The sequence below is a fragment of the Danaus plexippus genome, chromosome 2, assembly GCF_018135715.1.
Source record: "Danaus plexippus chromosome 2, MEX_DaPlex, whole genome shotgun sequence".
Lineage (NCBI taxonomy): Eukaryota > Metazoa > Arthropoda > Insecta > Lepidoptera > Nymphalidae > Danaus > Danaus plexippus.
The window spans coordinates 5,537,066-5,561,711 of record NC_083537.1 but is presented as its reverse complement, the minus strand read 5'-3'; the positions used below and the strand labels follow the sequence as shown (position 1 = coordinate 5,561,711).

Sequence of the window (24,646 nt, the reverse complement as noted above, 5' to 3'; positions counted from 1 at the left end):
ATTTATACATAATTCTATTTATAGTGCTTACACACCTCGTTGATGTCTTTCCTTACTAAATTCAGTGATATATGCGTAGTATTGGCCACCACCTGTTAGAACAAAATATAGGTATGAAATGAGTATCTGGGTAGATGATAGAAATAACTTTATTGATATGATTAAAGGCAATAATCTGGCTGCTATTAACGCCGTCCCTACCGAGGCGCACGTGCGCGGCCAGACGGTGAGTAAGCGTGGTACCGGTCCATACGGATATCTGTTTATCTAAAAGCACTTTGGCAATATCGAAACCTTTGCTCATATCTCATAGGGTCCAATATGAGGTTTTTTGAGATGCGACATATGCATATTGAGCCCCAGGAACTCTTACAACAACTTTTACTATAACAACAATTACCTTAAGATGATTTATTCCCGTTTTGATTATATATTGCTTCTGATTTTAAAATTAAATTTGTCTAGAATTTGTATCGGTTGTCTCCGACACTGAAATACGGCGAGCATAAATAATGTTATCGTTTCAATTTGGTTTCGGATACTTTTTTTATACTTTTACTTTAATGAATTCTGCGTCGATTGTGTTCTTATTATACGGAATTTGGCGGCTCAGCATGACGGCGACTGAAATTAAGACAAAATAATCAAACATATTCCTTATTAATAAAGCAAAGGGTCATTTATTTTCATCAATTAGCAAAAAGGTTCTGTTTCGTTTTATGTTCTGTGGTCCGTGGAGCGTGTGGTACCTGCGTTAGACGGTCACATTAGCGACGCTCATCACATCACTGTTCGACCACCCCTTCGCTCTCCCATGTGTAACGTCATTATGATATTCATTAAAAAACCACTTATTTTGACTAATGAATACTAGATGATTCAATACTATTTTATTCTTATTAATATAAAAGCGTATGCTTTCGCATGTTATTACTCCGCCTTATAACAAAAGGTATTATGTTGCTAGTACTTTGAACAAAGTTCAGTGTATCGGGTAAAATATTGTTTCCAATTACTTCTATAATAGGCACCCAAATATTGTTTCAACGGTTATGCAAATACCCTTTCATTTGTGTGGCACCAATAAAATATCGTTCAATTATAGTATTGTTATAAACTTAAAGAATGTAAAATAACCTACAATTTCATTACTTATACCCTACAGTTTGATTGTCCTTTATATATGAATAATAAATATTAAAAAGTTCCCATAAACTTACCGCGTTTAAGTTTTGTTGTTAATAGTCCAATTTATATTCTCAGAGGAGAGCAATAACGAGATCCATTTCATAAAGAAATCGGAGGTACCAATTAGTTATTGTTAGAGAAATTGAAACCAAAAATGGGTGCTTGTATTGTGTTTGTCTTTGATTATAACGCTATTACATTGTGTGAAAGCACCGCTGTATTGCAAAGCTGGCGAAGGGATAACAAATATCGTAATTAATCTGGGTATAACTCAGTAGCAGGACAAGTGCCTCGTGGTTGTGCGATAATGCGCGCTCGCTAAGTGAGCTTAGATAGCCGCTGACGAGTCAATCGTGCCATCCTCGCCCACGCACCACATTCTATTTACACCAGGATCATTATAATACTAAATGTACACTAATTAATACACAATTTATTTTGCTAAGATATCAAAGAATTTATCGATTAAATTAAGTTACTTATTATGTAAAATATTTATTTATTAATAGATAATTGATAAACCAGACTTGGAGGTACATGGATACGTGATTTGATTTTTTCTATATCTGGTATTTGCTTAGTAATGAGTAATAAAAATACGCTTCAATTTAAGGTATATTTACAATGATTGCGAAGGGACTTTCTTGGCGCAAGTGCTTACAATATTTTATCGACCAACGTGATTTACTGCTGACTATCTTTAAATGGTAGTTCATTATGCCTGCTTAGGTATCCGTAAGGTGTTCTGTATAGTGTTAAGATAACAGTGAATAAATGCCAAGAGCGTTTAGGCCAGGTCAAGCCGGGCTAGATTATGTGCCTCGGGTCTTAAATGCGGATGTACGAATATGAAAGCGTCAAAAAATATATATCACGAAAAAACCTAACAGATGTTATAAAATAGCTGCATATCTAAATAACAATTGTGCGAAAAGGATCACGAAATAAATCGCTAATCTATAGAAAGTAACTTTTATCTTTTATAAAGAGATTAAGTTAAATAAAATAAAAAAAAAACAACACAAGATGAAGTACCCGTTGATAGATGGCTATCTAAAAATAAAAGTTAAAACAGTCTTATTTTTGTTTGCATAAAGTAGTCTTTTACTATGCGATCGTGATTACAGGCTAAATACTTTTAAGGTAAAGGCAAAGACGCCGCTCTTATGGAGCAGGAGACCTAATGTAGTGCCTGTGTACCGGATAGCTGGCTATCGTCCGTCGCCCGCCATTTACACTATGAATAACAATAGATAATCCTAATTAATTAAAATCGTGTCTTAAGAATGAACATTTATTTTTAACAAATATTTTTATTATTTAGTTACATGCAGATTGCTCTTAACAATAAAGCATTTGATCTAAAAACGAGAATCTTTGTCCTATTTCGTTACAATAATGACGATGATATAATTCAAAGTAATTGCACATATTATACTGTAGTGCAAATTAATATATTAAAAAGTTTGACAGTTTGAACATAACACAATGAAGTTTTTTTTTATATATTACACAATGAGCCTGTAAGACGGTATTGTGCTAGCATCATACTTATTCGTTAATTGAAAAGCTACGGTAATGCGTGTAGCAATAGCACCCAGCAAGGCACAATTATCCCGTCATAGTGTTGAGATCAATAAAACCGTATCAAGTAATGTGGGTCATTAATTACTGTAAACAGTAATTATTTTAATTATTCTTGACAGTCTTTGTGTGAAGTCGTGAAGTTATAGCACGTTGCCGAATGTTAGTCTTCATTATTATAGCAATCTCAATGATGAACCTCTATGTAGAAATTAATGCTGTTTGTTTATAGCTGTTACAACGCTTTGTGTTGACGCTTTATGACGTTTTAGTTTATCAACACGTTTAGGTATATGTATATTTATAGTTGTATATTATAAAATAATGAATACTATTTGCGTTGAACAAATAAGAAAATGAAACTGATATATTTCGGATATACTACTCGGATTTTTTTATTTTAAAACTACATAATCCCGACGTTTCGGTTGCTGAAAAGTAGTAGTAGCTTAAAATATTGAAATCCGCGTAGTATATCCGAAATATATTAGTTTCATTTAAATGAATAAAACTCGCGAAAGTATTAAAGTAAATATATCTCATTATATTATATCAATAGTTTTGTGTTTCTAATTTGTGTTATGCTGCGTTTCATCGCTAGCTGTCAAAGGCACCCCGTCAGGTGATCTTTGGGCTCGTAGTCCGTGACTCAACAGTTAAACTAACGAACCGGTGCTGCGCGGCGCGTGCTTCATTGTGTTGTATTATCTATCAATATCTCGCTAGCCTAGATACAGACGTATTCTATAACGCATGAGGCAATACCGATCTTAAAACAATCAACTTTAATAAAGCGGCTGCTTACCGCAATCCAATTGATCGGTAACGCATTGAGTAACTTCAGTGGCTTTCATACAGGTCGTGTAGATTCAAATCTTAGTATTTTTTTTGTCAGTATTTGACCTCATACCCTTCACCTTACAAAATACAATTAAATTAAAAATTTTAATTGGACACGATTGTAGACAATGCATATTCAGAAGTTACAAATAGATACATGTTGTGTAAATGTTGTTAAATTTTTATAGCTACTATTATTTCAAAAACGAATATAATGGCTTACTAATTAATAAGTGAAAATGTTAAATACGCAATATATACATGTAAGTACGTACTATACAGACTAGAGATTGTAATAACTAATATCTTACAAGACGGTTATTATTTTTCATGTTATGATTAATACGATTTAGTTGTTAGGATCCTTATCATGGCTATTATATTTCATTAGCCTCGTAAACTATTTGAACCGTCAAAACGATCCATCAAGGTGTTAAGTAGAATCATCATTTCTAACATAGTTCCAACGAGGTTTTATTTATCACACACCTGCCATCGATAAACGATATCCAATCATAACCTACGAGGTGTTTATGGTGCCTGTCTGCACATTGCATCAATCTATACTATAATTTCTATGGATAAAGCACGGGAACCCTGTCAAAGAATGAACACATTTAATTTTATAACCTTTGAGACAATCTGATCATTCCTAACTATAGCGGCGATATCGAATAATTTCACATTACTTTGTATTTGATTATTATACTTATAAAATAAAGTTTAGTTTATATATGTATATGAAGTAATTAATCCGTATTAAAATATTTAATAGCAACCATCAGCGTCAGCAGCTTCGGAGTTTGTGAGCCTGTGAATCGCGAGGCGACCGTGCGACATTTGAAAGCCTTACCACACGAATATTGATCCAGTATTAATCTGGACTTTCGACCTACTTTCGTGTAAGCGATGATCCGAAATCGTTTGTCACGATCGAGAGATTAATAATTTGGCTTTATTGGTCGTCTCTGTGATTATCGTATCGGAGTGGACGCCACGTTTTCACAATGTCCGATGTGTACCGCGACCGGTGTTAAGGAGGCTAAGTTTGGAATCACGACGTCGCTGCCCAACTTTCGACTGCAGCCGTCGATTAAGAATCGCTTGCGACAACATTGGATTGATCGATGTAGCCCTTGGCATTTGTGCGATATAACTGTAAACTATTGATGACACACATAGTTAGTGGCTCGTTGACTTGACACAATCATGATATGTATGTGTTTATATGATATACATATTACGGTCACCTAATAACGTATTGTTCCTATCGTTAATTAACTACATTATATTTGGATAAATCATCAATCAATGGATTGAAAACAGGTGTGTTTACATAAAAAGCGGTGTACGAACTGGTTAATATGAAATAAAGTTCATTCGTCGAACGCCGTCGGTCGCGGCACGTCAAAGCAAACATTCGTTTAGATCAATTGTGCGTGCGCGCAACTACAACATGTAATTATACGGTTATAGGAGGCACGGAGCACCCCCCGAGCCTCCACACCCCGCACTCAGCGCCCCGTCACGGCCGAATGTTAAAAAATAACCATCTGTTGAACCTTAATCGGGATAACGCCCGCTGGGTCAGTAATTGACCGCTGATATACTTTTTCCTAAATTCAACTTCTTTTTTTGTCTATAATAGCTTCAATTAACAATTATTATACTTTTATTGTTTCATTAATAACAGTAGTTTTTTTTTATTTTCTCTTTACTATTCCCGTTTTATTATTTTTAATATATACTGTATATATATATTTTTATTTATTGACAAATAAAAGATAAATATTAAGTAAATACAACTGACATATATTATCTATGTTCACTTGTGTCGAGTGCAATCGAGTAGTTAGAAATTGAAAATTTAAACACAAACACTTCAGAGCATTAGCTTCGAGTTAATGAATTCATGCAAATTAAATTATACGCTTTTATTGATTTAGATTATCGTTTGATCTCAGAAATATACTTGGATAATTAAAGAATTCAACACGGGGGCGTATTTGTTCAAACGTAAAAAACAATAACTGTATTCCTTTTTAAGAAAAACGAAGAGATATTAAAATTTCAACCTTTTTTGTGATATTGTACCGGATCTCATATAATTCCATTATCCAAAACAGGAGTTTCAAATAAAAAATGATGTGGCGGTGTTGTTATATTAAAATTATTAATAGGGCTATTTAAATCAATTTCCGTTACGCGAGTTAACCCCTTTAGTCAGGGCGTTATAAGCGTATTGTTGTATCTAAAATAGTATGTAATCGTCTTGATGGATCTTTGATTACGAGGCATCAGCTGTGACTGTCCGTGAATTACTATTAAATTTCCTTTATCATATTTGTACTCTTAGTACAATCTCACATCATCGATCTATAATAAGAGTTGCAACGTTTTACAGGTTACGTAGTATTTAATATTAAAGTTGAATGAATCACCTAGAAACTATTGGTGTGCAATTTGGCGATACAAAATCGTACTAAGCTTGCTTTATATGTAGCACCTGTTTATCTTATTTACTCCTTTATTTAGTTATTATTAGAATAGAAATATGGTTCTGTGTGAAGTTTTAGTTTGAATATATTTATCTATTTCATACAAACGGCTCATAAAGTAATTTAAATCAGGTGGCTGTATAGTAATGTGGCAACTTTGTTAGCAACACGTGCTGTTCCGGCAATACTGTTACTAGCCTTCAGTCCATTGTTCCGGTTGGCAGTAAAACATTGACTCTAAACGCTGCATCGCGTCTGCGGCGCAGGTGGTTCACAGATCCTTGTTGTTAAATGCAACTCAATTGTTTGTGCTTTACTACTGTTATTATTTTGGTTTCAACATACATTTTATAGCTTTTTGTTCGTGAGAAATATTCTAGTCTCGTTTATGTTTTAGTTAAAGACACTTAAATTAGTGGTTACACCTTAAACAATACAACCGACTTCGTTTGTTTATTATTTGATAATGAACACTAATAACATATCTGAATGCCTCAATACGCTTTTCAAATATAAATTAATAATTCCAATGATGAAGTAAGTGAGGCATTAGACAAATTAATAGATGAACGGTTCGATTCTACGTCGGTGGGCGCCGGCGTGACGTTGGACGGATTATTCCGAGGAACTATTTATAATGTGGGGCTCACAGACGCGAATCGCGGACGCTCGAATCTGCTCCTTTGTCATTGGAGCAACCTGTCCGCCGGGTTGGACTCAACTCGAGCACAATGTAAAATAACGGGCCACCTGATTAACCGGCATACTATCCAGCTATGCAGATATCTACCGCTCGGCCGTCGCACCGATCACTGAGCATATTAATTTCAAATGATAGATGGCTTTTATATTGTTAATGCCTTATTATGATACAGATAACGACATCAAGGTCACTGAACTTTCCATCGCATTAAGTGATAGAAGTCATAATAGTGTATGGATAATGTCGTGATCGATCAGTGTGGGAACGGGAAGCACTTAAAGCATTATACATATCTTCATTATTACAAGAGTGAAGCTATGAATTTAATTAAAAAATAAACTGATATTATATCAGGAGCTACAATAATTTCATTATTTAATTGTCGATATTGTATTGTTATTTTATTAGTTGCATCATGTTTTCATTGTTTGAACTGAACGTAGGCATGTGTATAGATTTTTCTACTTAACTTACATAAAGACTAGAAGAATCAATTCTGTATGTGTATTTGTGATAATTAAATAATATATTAAAAGGTCCTGGTTAGATGTAACAGATACGATTCGTAACACGCAACTACATCGACATTTCTACGGAAATCTCAGTGAGTTTGAGTCACACTTGTTTTTTGGGACAGTAGCAGGTGAAGGGAATGCGTTCACACGGGTACTTAATGTTTTTATACAGCTTGTTATATTTATATTTCGAATAATATTAATAATAAACATATTTATGGAATATATCAAGAATTCGATTTTACGAAATGCAACATATTTTTTACGTTTCATCTGAATAATAACTTACATATATTTATATATTAATAAATTTAATGCAGAGGTAGGTATTATTTCAAAAAGATTTTACCAAATATTTTTATTTAAAATTTTTAATGTAGTTCTAGAAATTTCGTGTCCATGCAGTTCTTACTGATGAATTTAAAATGTATACTTAATATCAAACTCAATATACATCCTTTCCAATAAATACTCCTTTCTCAATTGTGAGTATGTATTGAAAGTTCGATAGACGATCTTGAAGACATAATGTTAACAAATTCACTATGTGAAGTTAACACAATTCATTTTTTTCGTTCCTGAACAGGAGACGGACTCACCCTTAAATTCTACTTTCTTTTTACACAAAACTCTACACGAAAAAACGGGACACCTTTTGCAACATCCGCTGACAATTCTCACGAGACAGGTACCAGCTTCCGTTCAGACTCTTTATTAGGCAATGGAATTGGGATAATTATTATAATATGTGCAGTGTATGTAGTCTCTGGGTCAGGTATGATTTTATTTTAAAAAGAAGTTACACATATTTTAATCTTCTTAAAGTGAGTGAATATAATTTCGGCAGGCATGAATATGCAATCAGCTTTACTTTGGAAGTATTAATGTTGATTTACATAATTTTTACGAAAAGTTGACGATGCAAGGACAAATTATGCACACATCCATTCAAATAAAATGAATAGTCGAACAAAGAATATTCCTGCGCAAAAATTTGAATAATTAAACAAGGAAGTAATTCGACAGGTTACGTTTCGTGGAACTAGTTCACGCAACAAGTTATGTTAAAAGCGGGAACCGACCGACCCCTTGTTATACACTCGACGTCATGTACTGGCTCCTAAACATTATTTATTTTTCTCATAATATGTGTCGTATTGTTTGAGGAATATTTGACAACTGAAAAATAAATACAATTTTAATTAAGTTATCTACGCATTGAGAGTTTTTAGAAAAAAAAATACAATTTGTTATTTCTTAATTGAAATAAATATTGATAATTCATCATTTGTTATACAATTTTTGAATATATATTATACATAGTGTTTTTTTATGAATGTTTAGCATTTCATTCAAGTGACCAATTGTTGCTGTGGGAACTATGGAGACGAATATTGGTTGCAATCGTACCACAGCAGTGCGGCGACGTACTTTCAACCCTCCATCCGCGTTCGGTGATCTATTGTTTGCTGAGAGAAATGAAATGAGAAAAAATCTCGTTCCCAAACGTATCGTGAGAAATAATGAAACATGCCCCGCATTCATTAAGTGACGCTCCGTCAGAAATCAATAAATATCATATTACGCTCTGCTAGCCATGAATGTACACTACCGGCTAAAGACTCGATTACTTAAAAAGTTTTGTTAAATGGACTTAATATAACGAAGCGAATATACTTATACTAAATATATCTTTTTATTATTTTGTTTAATTTAAAAAGCACTAATATTAAGCATACATATATTTACAGATACGAACTGCTTAAAGTAATTCCTCGAAACGAACTACATCGCACTTTATAGCCTTTCGAAATTTGCGATCGGTATAAAATACATTAAAGCTGTAATTATTTTTACTGTGTGTAATCAAATTTGAACAATGTGGGTGTAAGCGGTTAACAAATTACAATACATATTCAAGCCACGCTAGCTTGAGGTCCGGCGAAGGATACTGACATCTGACTATAATAATGGTGTTAAATAATGCACCTTTCTCTATTTTGCTGCAACAATAGGCAGTCATGCAACTGAAGTGGTATGATTGATCGGGCAGTGTCGGCGTCGGGCTGAGGTGGCGACTGATTGTTGCGCCATGAACTCCGCCGGCGCCCGCGTCACAAGCGCTCAACACAACACTGACTCACGCTCATGGATTCCTGTTTACTACCTCCTACTACTATAGTATTTCTGAGCATTATGCCCAAATGATCTGCCAACGCATTGTCTTTGAACTTACTGTTCGACGATTAACGTCAACGCTGATTTAGAGACGTTAATATTTGTTGGAACGAACAGCATTGTTGCGGCACTGATTGTACTGGACATTGTGAATATTAAAGAAATATACATCACTAACTGAATTTACAAGTCGGGTATTACTGCTTGAAGATGTTATTATTAACAATTAAACTTGAAGTCGGTTAATTTGAGTTGTATAAAAACAGTAACTTAGTTGCCTTTAATCACTAAGCCCTGTAAAACAAACGTTACTTGGAACTAACGCAAGTTGTACAAGTGTAACGAAGCGGTAACGCACATTTGATCTAGATAAGGTATGGAGTTCTAATTAGTCACTCTAACCTACAAAAACATGTTTCAATTTACTGCAAATTGTACACATTGTTACAGTACTGATTGCAAATATTCTGATGAGATTTAAATTGATTCCATTATATCGTCATACTCTTTTTTGAAACATAATAATTTAAAAGAAAGTAACCTTATATTTCATAATCTTAGCACGCCTTAACATTTCATTTTTTAAATATATATTTTTTTAATTTTCGACATAAAGTTAGGTATTTATCTGAGTGTGAAGATTCCTTAAGAAATTCTTCGAGCAATTGTTCTGGTTATCTCAAACAAATAGACAAACTTTGAAGAATTATAATTTTGTCAATCTATGAACGTCACCTGTTATTTTGACATTACGTTTGTTATAGTTATCTAATCTGTGATTCGTATAATCTGTATTTGTACAGTTAAATATTATTTGTATGTATAGCTTACGTCAGAATCGATTTATTTGTAATTAAAACTAAATGCACTAAAAATAAATGAGAGAAAATTTTATTCACCGAACATTTTCTATCTCTTATTATATTTACGTATTACGATTTAAACATGTTCGATTGTAAGATAACCGTTAATTATTGTTGTAATGATATTAAATTATATTGATATAATAACGTTCACCAATTCTAGATCTTTTAATTTATTCACGGATTGCTTCTATGAATAGCGAAAGCGGAGCAATTCGTGATCTTTGGTCGGTACAAAGACCAAAGTCAATGGTACACACGTTCAATGTGGGTTAGGTTTCAAATTGTATATCATATCGTCTCAAAATATTACCTTATTTGTAGAAATACTGATCAAATATAAGGAATTAAAAAGGGCACTCTATGGAATCATAAAATATAATAAAATGGATGCTGTATAAAATTAAATTAAATAAAACGATTATAAACCTAGCAGAATGAACGTATTATATGATTGTAAAACATCGTTCGTATTAATAACAACAATAAAGAATATTATTCGATGTAAATAATGTAACATAAATATATGTATAAATATGTGCAGTAACCTAAGTATTGCTGAGTTCTGCACATTAATAACCGACTTTATAAAAGTTGTGACTTACAAATGACGTCTTTAACGGTTTGAGAGTTATAAATTATTTATTTATGACTCATTACGCATTTATTTAATACTAGGCTTTTGACGCGGCTCTACTCTAAATTTGATGAATATATTTTTTTTATTATATCTCGGGAAAAATAGTCTTTAAATTTTGATAAAATTCTTATTGTATCCCATACAAGTATTATTGAGAATGGAAGTGATAAATGTAATAATGGTATGCTTAGTTACTTTAAGTTAAGAGTAAGACTATACAGGATAACAAAAATTCGCATTTTCGATATTGGTTACAATATATTGGGCAAGGTATGACAGTGTATTTCGGGGTTCATAGATATTTATACAAAAAGGATTAATCTATTTCAGTGTGGTCAATTATATAATACAATAGTGGTAAATGAAAATAGCTTCCAAACATAACTTAACTGAATGTACTAATGATCTACAGTATTAAATATGACTACAATATGTTATTGTCAAAGTATTTCTCCGCTTTGTGGTCTACATTATTGCTGATCATGTGATATCTCCGCAACTCTTTATCTTTATTGCTTTTCAGCTTTGTTCTGTTTGCTTTCTACACTATATCAATATGAAATCTAATATTTATATCATTGCGGTCATATTACTTTGGTTATAATAATTTATGTTTATTTGAATGAGTGCATATATCGTTTTTTTCTCTTACTTCCAATGTATGAGTTGGCATAAGTCTGTATTATTATGTCCGTTCGTGCACGTATTTCTATCGTTTCTAAAATCACCCGTATATGTGGTAAAAAATAAATAGTTATCAGGGGGTTGTTCGCGCACGGTCAACGATTTACATTCCTCACGACTTTTAAGGGACGAATTCTTGTTCAATATGAGACATGTGAGTAAAAAACTGGGAATTCGTGAAATAGACGAGAGTAAATCGAAAATTGTTTTGTAAGGTGAGTTTCTGTGTCATAAGGACCGTTGTATTGTAATCAGATGAGGGCAGGTAAACAAATGGTCGGTGGTGTAGCTGGTCGGGTGGTGCGATGTACGGGAGCGGGATCACCAGCGGCCGGGGGTCAGTGGGGTCAGGATCATGAGGTCGCGCGGCGTGCAGCGAGGAGATTAGTTACTAATGTCGTGCTCGGAGCACCCTCCGACTTCCGAATGAAACTATATTATAACGACCGCGGACACGGTTATCTTTAATTAAGGCATTGTTCTACGGAGCTTTGTTACATCTATCACTTATATAATCGTGCTCTATATTTTCGTTTTAGAAAATTGTATTTATGAGTTTGGAATATCTGTTGTTATTGTAATGTTGATCCAAAAACATAATAAATTTACTACATAAAAATCAAAATCAAATATTAAAAATCTTTGTATATTATTATTTATAATATTTTTTATATTAATTATGTTTATATAAAAAAATATGCTCCAGGTGAGGCTCGAACTCACAACCCCGGCATTGCTCACGAACACTGTCTTATAAGTACCGTGCGCTAACCAATTGCGCCACTGGAGCGATGAGCGGACGAACGAAATTATGTAACGTGTGATAAGCGTCCGGTGTCGTCCTCCGCGCTCCGTCCCCCCGTGCCCTTCCGTCTGTCGGTCATATATTACGTCATACATTTTAAACAAATGATTAAATTGTTATATGGCAGGACCGTTTGTTGCTTTATCTAATGTTTTGAGTTACATTAAATAGCTTATAATTAGTTAATAAATAAAATTATGATAATTTTTTATATAACATAGAAGCGAAATAAGCAGTTGTGTGACTTACATATTATATTATTAGTAAATAAGACAATTGTTAATCTGGGATTTTCTTAGTGCTTAGTCACTAAGCCAGCAAAAGTTATTATGTAGTATTTTATCAAAGTTACAACAGAAATAAATAGAAAATTAAGAAAACTTAACAAAACAAAATATTTTTAACTGTTGTTGATATTTTTTTAAAGCTAAACATTTTGGTTAACCCCTGATACAAAACGGGGGTGGTTTAAAGCCTTTAACATATATGTATAATTTAGTTAGAGAAGGTTTTCGTTTTATTTTTTTTGTTTTAAACCTTTTTAGATTTAATTCTTACTTACTGTCATTTGTTCATCCAGTATGCAATTTAAAAAAGGGTTTGTAATAAATCAATAAAAGAATAAGGTAGTTGTATGTTGATTAAATTATAATATATTGATTCACTAACACACAATTAAAAACATAACAGTAATTAATAAACAATGAAACAAAGAAAAGGATTCACGTTTTATTGGTTCTTTGGAATCAACTGTAGGGTGATCATTATTCATAATTATGTAGGACAACAATTTTCATAAAACGGAAACAAATATAACACAAGAATTTAAATGAAACCAAGTTGAATGAAAGAGATCCGTTTGAAAGATACCATAAAACGGGAACATAAAGCTAGCATAACAATGAGGTAAGTAAAAGTTGAGGTGCAGCATAATAATATAATAAAATATATTCGACACGGATGATGTATAAGGTGTAATATCATAATATGGTTACCCTACGCTCGAGGGTATTCGATTAGCGTAGAGCAAAATTATATGTTAATGACCGATCTGAGCCTTAGTTACTCGCTGCTTCTCACTAGTAGCGCCACCGGCAATGAAATACGACTACAGCTATCATAATTAATAAAACAAATATAACTGGAGCTTTAATGAATATAAATTTAATAGCCTCACAATATAAGTACATTTGCGTGAGGATAGATGAAGGTTTTTGTTCTTTATAAAGTTAATACGAGAAACAAATCCTTTTAAAACTTTTCACTAATGTTTCACCTAAAACTATGTCTCATTTTCTCGTAATATTTTTTAATTCCAATCTTCCGAATCTTTCGCAGTGACTGTGTCTATGGAAAGACAAGATGAAAGTGTCAAGTAATGGAAATGTTGCTCTAAAAGTTAAAACATAAAATGACTGAGCTTTGTTTTGTTTGTATAAATCCTCTTCTGATAGTTTATACAGAGACGAAGTTTGTTTTTTGTTAGGAGAAAAGATAATTAACTTTAGCTTGTCACTGCTAGGATTTGATTTCTTCAAAAATGTAGACAAAAAATAATAATTAAATATCTGTATTTTTATTAATCCATAATTGAATAATAAATGACTTTTATTCGGCTAGCGATGTGTAAATGTTAATTAAATTTGATACAAAGTTATTACAATAAATACATACAGTGAGAGACTGATGTATAAGAAGGTGCTGTTGTCAATTCTTTTACGATCTAATAACTATCAATAGGTAATATCGGCGGCAAACTGGCTGACTGATTGAACAGGACAATTGCCTTTAATGAAAGTAATTAACGCGAAGCGATCGCTGCCGATAGCCGGTAGGTCGCGGCGTTGGTGGTGCCGACACCACAGTGGAAACCTAAATCAACCTACACACTATCGTTAATTACAATACAAACCTGTTCATTGTTATGTATAACAACAACTAAATTATATTCACAACACTTTTATATATGTAAGATGAAAGTATTCGTTTCGCGTTTAGTTTTTGCTTACTTACTCAAAACATTTCACATCGATGTTCCCACACTAGATTCGATATTGAATTTCGATGACGTAAAGTTGGTATTATAATTTTCTCTTTATTATAATTTCATACAATTGACCGATCGAGACCGACTCGAAGTTGCAGGTAGAGAAATTGTTCAATGCTTAAACGAAGTACATCTGGGTATATCAAATAGATCAGTGTGGGAAAGTATAAACTCTTTACAAAACGAATTATATAATGGCTATTGGTTACACAAAAATATTCATTCAAATGCACCTTAACTCTTGTATATCTAGTTCAAGTATAGATCAAGGTTACTGTAACACGGCTATCTTTATGGGTAGAGTAAATCAAGAACGAATTTATCGATAAACTGGTATAAAACTAATAGTGTGACTTGTTGGCTTATTTGTTCAAGATATTCAACAGATCCTTGTGTAAATGTAAATACATGAAATAAATATCACCTTGTTATCTCATCCAAATTGTTGAAGGCCGTCGCTATCACTGGTTATTTCGTGATAATTGTTGCATTTGTACCTGCTTAGTGAAATTCATTGACGTCCAAAATTGCAGACATCAAAGAAGTTATAAATAATTTGTCGCTGTTATTAGTATTCAATACATTATTATACAGTGCATAAAAAATATTTTTATTCCACCGACTACAGAGTCAAGCAACTCCGACACGTGACCTGTAAATGCTTCGTTTTCACATAAAAGTCACGTGTGCTGATTATGGACATTTCGGTCAAAACATGATATAATAATGTTGAAATCAAAATAAACCTGTCGTGTCATGCCATAATTACATTTGTCTCGAATTACGTTTGATATATTATCTAGGAGCGTATTGTGTAACATGTACTTATAAATGTATGGACAAATTAATTACACGATTGAGCTTATAGCAATCATTTTACTAAGTTTTGTAAACATTGAAACAATCAGAGAGCATGAATTAAGTACTTTAAATATAAATTAAATATATTTATTACTTATTTTATAAATTGATTCAATATAAACATTTTCAATTATATACATATATTTGTAGTTTGTACGTACACAATTTCGATCGATTGCACGATGTCATTTAAAATGTTTATAATATGGTCTTCAAACCAAAAACACGATATATAAGACAATTATTAATTATGTAAACAGCAAAAATGTGCTTAAGTATGTATTCGTGCGGATATCGTTAATGTCGTAATGAAGACAAAAAAAAACATTGCCAAGCACGATCAATGCGCATAAAGGAATTCCAAGAGTTATGAATGGTCCGGGCATCATTCTTATACGATGTCGTTTTGTTTGATTGTGTATGTAGTTAATGAAAAAGAACGCTTGCTCTCAGGTGCACACCTGTTAAGGCGCCGAGGCCGTGGGATTACAGAAGCAGGTAGAAAATTAAGCAAAGATCCGCGAAATCTACGGCATTCCTGGCTTTATTATAATGCGTACTGATTTGTTAAGATATTTTTATAATAATTCATATAATATAGAGAAATCATTTAAATTATGATAATTTATTCGATATTAAAAAGCCCTTTTTATTTAAGAGAGCAGTCAAGATTAAAAAGTATTTATTTTTAATCTATATATGTGTGAGTGTAATAAAATTTCTTTTGCTATCTGATAAACGGGATAAACAATTATTTGTCTTTGTTTAGAAGTATTTTTTTAGTATTGAAATATATAATACAGTTATTTTTTCTTCTTATAATCGACTTGTTGGAAATCAAAATCTCGGTTTTAAAAATCTGCTGCTTAAATATTTGTACATCTGATAAAGTCAACAATCAGTTAGGTTGTAAAATGCTTACAATGTTTTAACTAAAAAATCATTAGCAACAACAACAGAGTTAGCAATCAACATTATGACACTGATATAGTATGACATTATGCATGCGACAAATAATATTGTTTAACCTTGTTTTTGTGTTTAAATTTTTTCTCTTTTAGAATCAGAGATTTTTTTATATTAACTTATTATATTTTCAGAACAATACAAAGAATGCTATGGATATTTTTTTCAAAATTAATACACAGCCTACACTCACAAAGAAATATAATATTCTAATATAAGACCACTGGCATGTTTTTCAACAATTTCGCTTGCGTCAAGCTATGAACTGTTAAGAATAAAGAAATCTTCAAATATCTAATGTGTAGGTAGAGGCCTACTGAGTTATTTATATTTCGTGTTTCAATTTTTATCCATATCTGGCAGTGAAGCCGCCTCGTGGACTGTGTACTGATTCAGATATGCTGAGAACGTGCTGAACGAAGCGGTGAATGCGAGTTGCGGGAACAACAAGCTCAAACCATCGCGTCGTAGGCGTGAACAACGATCTGCCTTCCACTACCACACCTATCGTCTAGTTGTTAATGTAGCAGATTTACAACTATCAGACCATATAGTCTTAAAGCTGCCAAATATAAGTACAATAAACAATACGTCATTATACCGTCTGCACGAATTAGACAGTGAAAGTGCTTAGATCAAGCATTGAAAGTATTCGTTATGAGCACGATAGTCCTTTGTGCATTTTTTTTTTATAATACACAAAATAAATATTTCTTTTATGCTACTCTCAACAATCGGGCATGCGAGATTTAGTGCGTTGTTGATTTTATCCACATTCCTCGCCGTTGTACAATACATCGAATGGTGCAATGCAAAATTCCATTAAACTTTTTGAATGCGAACGAAACAACATTTTGGTAAAAATCCGTCACCGCTCTCGAACAGGTTATTGTTCAAGCCTTAAGGAGGAACAATCGTACTGTTGTGTTTCCAGTTAACCGTGACAAACAACACTGAATACGTACCTGTACATATTTTTTACCGTACAGTTTAAAAAAGTTATGATTAAATTGATTCGGGTGAAATCAATTAAATGTTACCTTTTTTATATAATCGTTCTTTGAATATATTTTTGGTTATTAAACGTAATTGCCCTTATATCTTACCTTTAAAGTCATCCTTGGTTAAAAATGAACAAAAAAATAATAAAAAAAAGTAAATATTTACCAAGTATATATACATTATTTTATTATAAAACATGAATATATTCCTAATTTTGAAGAAAGCCAGTCTTAAGTAAGTAATTTTTTTATAACGTTTCCATTCTAAGTTAGTAAACAACTTGAATAATTTTTAAGAATAGAATAATCAAAAATGAAATATTAGTAGGGAGTCCAAATGAATTACTCCTATTAATGTTAGTTTCAGTAACAGATTTTGTAATAACTGGATTCAATTAATCTAATATTACTTGAAATGTTTTAGAAATGGAGTTGTACGAATTCAACAAGCAAAAAAAGATTGCATCAGTATGCAATCCTTTTTAACTTTGCCTATTTTCCTGTTGTCGTAACAAACATACCTTTTGTGTAAAAAGGTACAAGGTAAATTGCGACATATCAAAAGAGATCAAATCATGGTGTTACACGTTTCCTAGCTGAAAATATACCAAAAGAAAGATAAGTGGTGCTGGCTATGTGACTCGTGGAAGGAATAGCTATCTGTCATCGGAGTCGTATGCTCAGTATGGTATGTATGATAGTTTGAAAGAATTTATCTGCCAATAGCTGGTCGAGGTGGGACACGATCGGTGATCGCCGATGTGATATTCTGATGTGTGTGAGCTTGATAACGCACGTCCGGAGTGCGAGTGACGCGCTGCTGTCCTCGCCGGAGATAAGCCTCAACCTGTCTTTCCTTATCTGCATAAGTTTTGTCAACAGTTCCTATGCAAATACGATGATAGCCATCGCTCTAAAAACCCGTGAGGACCATTGCCATATATATTTAATATATTCAGTATCATCGGATCTAGTTCATATCAAATTCAAATAGTCGGTATGTCTGTGACATAGAAAAATTTTACAATGAAACTCACGAAAGATCACTGGAAGTTACAGCGTGGAATCTAAGTTCTGTATAACACAAACTGTATATAAAAACTTCCTAGATAAGATGGATGGGTATATAGACAAATATTCGCGAAGGTCGTGATAGCGTAAGTGTGCCGATGGTGCGGCACTTCCGGCCGCGTGGTCGGCACGTGCGGGGGCGCAGGATGCACACGCACATGGGACCTCGCCACCCCACTATATCACACAATTATGATAAAAGGGTACTCTTTATAAATAATATTTATATGAATAGAGAACATTTGTAACTAGCGTTTACACTTAATGTTTTATTCATTTTTCATTGTTAAACAGAAAATTATTATTCCACAAATTTCTATTTAAATTCTCAAAGAATTCATGTAAGTAGAAATTTACAATTGAAAAGTGGTTGCGAAGCTGCAACTTAAGATCACATAATTCTTACGAGATGTGATAAACGGCGACATTCATGAAGGTGGAGAAAAAAATTAATTCGTGAATTCCTTAAGTTATTGGCACAAAAAAGGAAAATTTAAGACGTGCCAAGTCAGACAATGCGAAGTGGTGTTAATCTTGCCGCGATCAATAAACTCTCTGATTACACATTCATGTAATACCTCGTATCTCACTGTGTCCGAGCATCGCGCGGTTCACGGCAGCGCAGTATGGGGAGACCATATACACTACCTGCTATCATTCCATAGCCATACTTAAGCATGAATTATTAAATTATATAAATATTCTAGATAACAGCATTCTACGATTACTTCCCAATGTCTAACAGTACATTATAATCTGATTAAATATAAATGTATTCATCAATACCGTAATAATTTAATTCGTCGTTCGTTAAATCGACGTCGGTAATAAACCGGCTTGACAATTATATCCTTCTCGGTATAGAGCATAGACCTGCGATATTCGTAACGACCGAGACATATGGGTCAGCAGACGAATAAAAGGCGGAGACTGCGTTAACCTAAAAAAAATATGCCAGCTGACCGTTCGCCATACATTGGCGTTATTAATTGTTAGCGGGAAGACCAAACTAGGTGACACGAATTAAATTGGTACATCTGTTAGGATTGGCCCTTCTAAATGATAGCCACGAGCGTCATCTGCGATACCTGAGCTCTTATTCTAAACGTGCTCATAATGAAGATGTAATTAAGAGTCCGCTTTTTATGTGAAGTTAAAATCACAGGTTGTTAATTATATCCAATTAATTTTCATTAATAATTCGTTTTCTATAACAGCCTATTTCAGAATATGGTATGATATTTTCAATTCATTACCAATTCATAGAATCGTGAAGTGAAAGGTAGGTATTATTTAGTGACTTTTATTTTTTGTTGTCTATCTGTGTCGAATTATTATTAAAGAAACATAAAAAATCAGAGTCAGTGCATCAAAACTAAAATATAAATAAAAAAAGGCAGTAGCTCATATTTCTATAGAATTAAAGCCTCGGAGTATATGCATGTGAATGAAGTTAATAAGCCTTTATTTGGATGCGCGTCCACGAATCACGACGACGATCTCACGGCCTGACAAAGTGTCTACATTTGACAAACATGTCGCCTATACTGATTTCTGATGACACATCTAGCCTTTTCATCGCTCATTTGAAACGGGTGACCATATAAATTATAATCTCACGTGGAATGCTATCGTTTTATTATTCACAATAGCTCACTAACTTCCTCTAACTGCAGTCACTGAAACGCTTTCTATATGATTGAAGTGATAATAGCATATAACCTTGATTCACAATCCGGCTACACAGATAAGATTTATTGAAATGTAATTCTAAACTTATAAAAGTTACGCAAGTGTTGATTTTTTTTTTGGAATCGCGGTTTTTAAATGCTAGAAAAATGCTAGAATACAACGAAAGGGTATAATAATTTCTTGACATTAAAATTACTTGACGATTAAACAATAGCTGTTTTTATGTTAACGTAAAATAAAATCGATGCACACCTGCTCGTCAGTCTCAATACAATACAGTCTATTCAAATGCTAAATAAAAAGTAATGTTCGATAGACAGCAGCATATTGAATTAACTCGAAGAAGGAACAATGACTTAGTCGATACCTCTGAGCACTTTCTATTAGAAGACAACACGGCTCCTCCTTAAGGAGATGCTGACAGGTAGGATGAAGACAAAGAAGATCACAGTACTAATATTACCAATAGAGTACAAAGGTCAGTTCTATTCGATATCATTTTACCCCGGCTTCAGCTATTAAACATCGCGTCGCGTCGCCGTACCGTCAGCGCGCCCTACACTTTTGTGAGTCGACGACGAACATTATCGTGCGATCTAGGAGCGGAGATGCTCCTCATAATGCGTCCAGATAAACCGGCATTGTGTCGTGTGTTCTATAATAAGAAGAATATTCCATGAAAGGAGCGCGCAACGCAACAGGTACATGCCCCCGTGATTATCTAGTATTTTAGGTGACGTGTGGTCGCATCTTTTGAATACGTCGGTTTACGATTGTACTGCGTCTTTATTTGGATGTTAAAATTTTCTCTTGTTATCATCACAATCTTGAATATTCTATCTACATGATCTTTATGACATATGTATATGAACCGCACGTATTAATATGTAACCGACTATGGAATTTTCTGCTTAGGTCGTAAATAAACAAATTATATCATATATTCAGGAAGAAAGTAAACCAATATTTAAATATTATATAAGATCTGGTTATAATTATAGTTATTTGTATTATTTATGATATCACATCAACACTCACGGCCCCTCCATACTCTATGTGTACTTAAAAACGTTGCAAGCATTGATCCAATCTTCAATCATCAATCAGCTGGAGTAAGATCACCGATAAATTAATTTGGTTGAATTGTCGAACAGCAAGACGTTGGAGCGAATACTTCAAAGTGCGATAAACATAAACTATACTCACTGATAGGTGACTTGATATATGATGTTATGACATTCAGTTTACCGCAATAACAATTGATCATCATCAACAGGTGATGAAGCTGTTTAAGGTGATTTTTTTTCCTAAAATTTACTAACAGTATAAATTAATTAAATCATATGTCGTTAAAGTTTTCATCAAAGTTTTTTGTTACAGTTATATTGTTTGTGTTCTATCCATGTTCTTATTCAGCATTACAAATTTGTGCTTTTGTATAAAGATAAATGCAGAGAATTTAAAATGAATTATTCAAATGCAAATCATAAGTATCGAGTATGTTTTCTGTATCCTTGTAACGGACTATTAATTTTGTATATCTGTTAAATTATTGGTCGGTGCACAATTAGACTGATGAAAATATGGCTTGTTGTGATTGTGCCCATGCGCTGCAACACGTTTAGTAGCTTGAATTAAACAATCATAGTGACTCATAAGACCGGTTGGCTCTAAAGACAACTGAAATTATCTTTGTCTAGTTTATTTCACAGACAAAGCGCCATGTCGCTAAGATAAAACAATTCCAAATTGTTTCACTTTATTGTTCAGATATATAGTATTGTTGATTCACAGCCTTATCGCGGACTTATCGGCACAACTATCGGAGGTCAAACAACCAATGCCTTTGACTCTTAGGGAGTGATCAAATGAACTTAGACATCATTATTATTTGTTTTTGCAAATCATCATTTATGTATCGTTTTGTGATCCAACGTTTGAAAAGAAAGTTCACAGTTCAAACTTGGAAAATAGAAAATATTTATTGTTTACTTTCTTTTCTTTCGTAAATTGTATATGTTTTGAATTTATGGACGTAGTAAATTTTAATTCATTATCATTACAAAATGAAGCTGGCCAAAATAAAAATTTTATTAGGTTGTTTAAAAAAAAAACAATTTAAACCAAATTTTGAAAGGCCACAAGAGCATAATAAATATCTTAAATAAAACACTCCTATAATGTGAGACCTGGTTAAATTATGAACATTTCAAGCAAAAATAAATAGTAGTGGCGCTTTGCCATGATTGAGTATGACATGCAAATAATACAGATTTTATGTAGGTGTAGTAAAGGTGGCGAGAAATTATGAGGTGGTCAGAAATCTAGCGGCTAGCAGTACCCGGGGGAGGGCAAGACAGTTTTGGACACTGTTTGTATGATTCATAATTAGCTTCAATATCCCCACAGCCTTTCATGAATCCGAGATTGATAGTTATATACCTATAGAATATTATAAAACTAATAAGTGAATTTCATTATCTGATAACAATAGTTTTAGTTACAATAATCAGTTACATACATCAAACAATCGTATTGAATCAATGTATAAAAATTTGACACTAATTGATGCAGTGTGTTATGCCGTACTGTTAAATGAATACTTTATGTAACAACAAAAGTCCATTCATTAAAATTGGTTATTTTTCAATACTTTTCATTTTTGGCACAACATCAATCGTGCCATATCATTAATTACGGATATGTTACATTCGTTCCTTTATCTCTTGTTATTGATGAATGAGAATGCCTTAAGATAAGACATACCATTAAATATGGAACAAGTGATGCGGTAAGTTACGGCGAAACATCGATTTCACTGTTTCATCGTCAAACCATCGAAGATTGTTAGTTTTGCGCAACAACTCACTCTGACTAGATGCCCAATGCGGCCACTCTGTGCAAATCGCTTCAATTATGCAAGTGTCTCGGATAGAAAATGAGATGGCCCGAGCGATATTTGAACTCGATTGATTTATTTACGTAATCGATGCCGGAAACAATGACTGAATCCAATGGATTTTGAGATCTTTACAAATATTCAAGATGCTCGTTAAGTAATTATGATTATGAAGTATATGCTGATGTTTATTTTTTTTCTTAGTCTATGAGAAGGAGGATTACGAAAATAAACAACATTAAATATTTCTGAGTTAAAGGTGTTAAAATCGACGTGTTCTTGGGTTCCGTATCGGAAGAAAGCATCACTCAGTGTATTTTGAAAATAATGGGGTAGGTCAGGAACATGTGGTTTAGATAGTTTTGAAATTGAGAGGGGAACAGACAGTGTCGAGGTCATTGCTCCGTCTAAAGAAAAGGAGGGTTGTCGTCGGTACTTTAAATGATTCCACATATGACATTTTTAGTCATAGAGGTACCAGCCCTGCTATCAATGTAAGATCGTCATGTTCTGAAACACTTTTCAAAAGTCTAAGGTCTGCGTAGGTGATATAGTTTTTAATAATTTTCATAAACTAGGGGAAATATCTGAGGAATCACTTACAGCTTGAATAGATAGAATAATAAATCTTAATTTGTCATCCCGTTTATTACCCCAGTCTTGTGGTATCGGAAAATCTGAGCAGATTTTATCTTATATTATGACTTACTTTGAGTTGGTACTATAGAATAGTTAAAACAGATTTAAAGAGGCTGAATTAAAATACATACTTCTAGTTTGTATTTAGAAAATTTCTTATTTATTTTCTTTTCCACAATTCACACATGATTTCATTGTTTTTATGTGCAGTTTTTATACATATGTGTAAAAATAATATTGTAACTTAACGAGAAAGCAATAGTAATTGTTATAATAATCATGAATAATAAACATCAGTTAGAAGAGCAATAGGTACAAGCAACCGAACCACCGCTTTCCTCGCTTGGAAGCAGCCGTGCCCACGTCTCAAGAAGCCTCCATAATCTTCGGTCCACTAACTATTCTTTATAATCGATAGCCATTGTTTTCGCCTGTGTGATATCGTTTGTGTCCATCAGATAAATGTATATGAGTTATTCAAGTAGAACAAGATACTTGCTTTGTAAACTTTGTGTAGCACCTATTGCTGGCTTCAAATTAAATATTAATAAAAATTTATCAATCGTGATGATACTTTATTATTTTGTGGATGTTTCTATCATTTTTATCTACTGAATGTATTTTTGTAGATTCCTAGAGATAAGTGAATAAAGGCTGGATGTTTAAGATCTTTGTATTTTGTTTAAAATGCACTTAAGGAAAACTTTTTAAGTAGTTCTAGTCACAACGAATCAGTACTGACAGAATACAAATGTAGAAATGATGCACTGCAAAGGTAAGTGAACACTTAGTTTATCAGCTGAGACGTTGGCGCTCGCGAAGATGGGTGAGGGTGACAGTAATTGACAGGTCGGCGAGCACAGGACACTTGACGCACGTGCGAGAAGACTTGGGCCCCCGCACTAAGCAGGATGTCTTTAAATAGACTAAATACCTTTGTGAAGGCATGCCCTCCGAAGGGTGCCGGCATCC

At 33.2% G+C, this 24,646-nt stretch overlaps 1 non-coding gene across 1 annotated transcript; it reads right to left on the bottom strand.

Moving 5' to 3' along the window:
* Positions 1–12,391: 12,391 nt before the first annotated feature.
* Trnai-uau (transfer RNA isoleucine (anticodon UAU)) lies at positions 12,392–12,483 on the bottom strand. The gene is given in 2 exon segments: positions 12,392–12,427; positions 12,446–12,483. It is a non-coding gene; the product is annotated as a tRNA-Ile (tRNA).
* Between the last annotated feature and the right edge of the window lie 12,163 nt (positions 12,484–24,646).